At 52.7% G+C, this 2,752-nt stretch overlaps 1 long non-coding RNA gene across 1 annotated transcript; it reads right to left on the bottom strand.

Moving 5' to 3' along the window:
• Positions 1–1,428: 1,428 nt before the first annotated feature.
• Positions 1,429–1,936, bottom strand: LOC113941639. Its single transcript, XR_003525722.1, has 3 exons — positions 1,869–1,936; positions 1,607–1,683; positions 1,429–1,531 (listed from the first exon to the last, which is right to left on the bottom strand). It is a non-coding gene; the product is annotated as an uncharacterized LOC113941639 (long non-coding RNA).
• Positions 1,937–2,752: the final 816 nt, after the last annotated feature.

The raw sequence follows: 2,752 nt of genomic DNA, 5'->3' as shown, positions 1-2,752 counted from the left end.
GGACGAAGGGCACTGGGGAAGACCGGGGATGGGACTGGGAGCACTGGGTTGCAGTGGGTCTCTGCCTGAGGAGGGATTGAGGGCACATGGGAGGCAGTGGGATGGGAACTTTTGAGGGACTGGGATGCAGGGGGATGGAATTGGGTCAGGGTTCTTGTTTAAGGAAGAAAAGACCCTCAGCCCCTCCACCCAAGTGTGCCCCACTGACCACATGACAACAGAAAACTCCATTTAATTGTAAGGTGTCCCCCCACACTCCGGGGGGAAGGGACCTCCCTGCCAAACCGGGGCTTTTCAGGGTCACTCTGAGCCGTGTCTTTGTCCCCTATGGTGTCTTCTGTTTATCTGTGCTTTACATCCAGTCCCTCTGACGCTGCAAAGAGATGAGTTAGCAAAGTCAGCCTTAGAGACAGGGGGACCTTAGCTGCTGCACAATTGTCACTTCTCTTTTGACAAACCCTCTGGGGTCCAAAGACAACCTGCACAAACCAACACTGACCTAACTTTAAGGCCCTGCCTTACCGCTCCCATCGGCTCTGGAAAAGCCTGCCCTTGTCACTGCACACACACTGCAGGCAGGGGCTGCCTCCGGGAGGACCGGAGAACTGCTGCCCTGAGTGGCTGAGCCTATCCACAGGGTAACTGGAAAGTCTCCTTTCTACTCCACCTACCCCCAAGTCTACACTGCAGGGCAGAGCAGTTCCAGGCTGAACACAAACTCCAAGGACACATTTCCAGACGAGTGCTGTGGTGCAACCAGGAGAGAGAACTCTGAGAAAGGAACGACGCCAAAACGGACGTGCTGCCGCACGAGAAGACGGAGGATACGGCGAGATTGAACGCAGGAGGCTCTGAGGAGCCTGAAAAGACACTCTAACAGAATGGCCTGGGACAAGAACTGCCTACAAAATTGCTAAGATGGATGGAAGACAATGCTCTGTTCAGAATCTTCTTAGATTCTCACAAGTCCCGGGCGGTTACAAGGGATGACTGCACGGCACAGCCACCGATACAACCTGTAAGGAGGCTGTAAAAGACACCTGACCTGACACTTCTCAGATGCGATTCCGATGCACGTCCAAGCTAGTGAGCCAAAGAACGGATGATATGGGCACTGGGCTGAGCAGTGCAAAGGTTCAAGACCCTAGGAATGATGCCTTGACACGTCTGATAAGACTTTTGAGGGCAGAAAGCAAAGACACGGTGACTGTGAATTGTAAGACAAGAGACACAGAGTGGACAAAGGACACGACACAGACCTGAACGGCTCTGCCCTGCACACCCTACCCCATGATGAAAAGTAAACTGCTCCTCCTATGTGTGCCAAGGGCCTGTTGGGGCAGACCCTTTCCCCTCTACTCATTTGAAAATCCCTCCCTCCTAACCATAACATTAGACCCAGCTCTCATCCCCTCTCCAGGTGCTAGTCCTCCACTTATCTTTCCCACAGCTGGGGATGTGAATCCATCTTCGACGCCAAGGAAGGACGCCCGGCTGGCTCACAGGGTCCTGTGATCCCTGACTCGGTCGGCTGCGAGAAAGAAAACAGAAACTGACACGAGAGTTGGGCAGCACCTGGGAGATAACCCCGCAATTGGCTACTCACCCTCCCCTGAGCTGAGAGGTTCTCGGGCCACTGGCTCCGACCCCAGTCGGAGGCTGCTGCCGTCACCGTGTGAGTACCTGGGGGAGTGCGAAAAAAAGTTACGGGGTGTTCCTGAAAGTAAGGGAGACCCCAGCACCTCCTCACTACCTCCCAGACTCAACCTCAATGCTCCTCCTTTGCCAAAGGCAGGACGGATGGCACCTGCAACTGGAAGAGGTCCAGCCTTAATTGATGACACTTGTAGTACTAGGAGATGACTCACAAGGACACCTGAAGACCATCAAACCTAATTGGCAGGTGGCTCCGGCCCTCTGAGGCTGCACACATTCTACTGCAAAGTAAAAAAGCCCAAGGCAAATGTACAGACTGAGATACTGCCTGAAAGGATGGCTTTCCTGTGGGAGCTCCTCACCTCGCTCATCTCCCTGCTGAGCCGCTACCCCTCGAGACCGACTGGGCCCATCTGGAAAATAAAAAACAAAAAGGCACAAGATAAAGGACTCCTGTGGTTAAAACTGACATCCTTCATCCAACCCCTAATACAACCTTCTTCCCAGGCTGCTTCAACTGGTCTTGGTCTGGGGTACACTGTGTCCACTTATCTGAAAAAAAACAACAAAAAAACAAAAAACAAAGGGTTAGTTAGGTCACCCACATGGTCACTGAGATCTTAACCACTTAACTCATTTCCACAGAGCGAGTGAGAACTCTGACCGCAGTCTACAAGAATACAAATGACAACCCAGCTGCGAGGCCCTGCCCTCCAAGTACCATCAGCTCCACAACACTCGGCTATAATGATGGCACACCAGTTATGTACACCCGCTCCATCCGGCAGGACCGTACAGCCATCGGCTCCACTGCCTGAGGTAACTGACATGTTGATGGGAGACTCTGAGCAATATTCTATCTACCCACTGATCCACGGAGCAGGGCAGAGCAGTTCCAGGCTGACCCCAAGTGAGACACCCCGCACCAGTGACGACACACACCATGTGACACAATTAAGAGAAGAAGGACACAAAATATGGATCAGACAGAGGACGTGACACAGACCAGAACGGCTCTGCCCTGCACACGTGAATCCAGGGATACAAAGTAAGCCCTTCCTTCGATGTGTCCAAATAACCTGTTACAAAATACCCA

The sequence above is a fragment of the Corapipo altera genome, unplaced genomic scaffold, assembly GCF_003945725.1.
Source record: "Corapipo altera isolate COAL_440 unplaced genomic scaffold, ASM394572v1 61327, whole genome shotgun sequence".
NCBI lineage: Eukaryota > Metazoa > Chordata > Aves > Passeriformes > Pipridae > Corapipo > Corapipo altera.
This window is presented reverse-complemented; position numbering and strand designations above follow the sequence as displayed.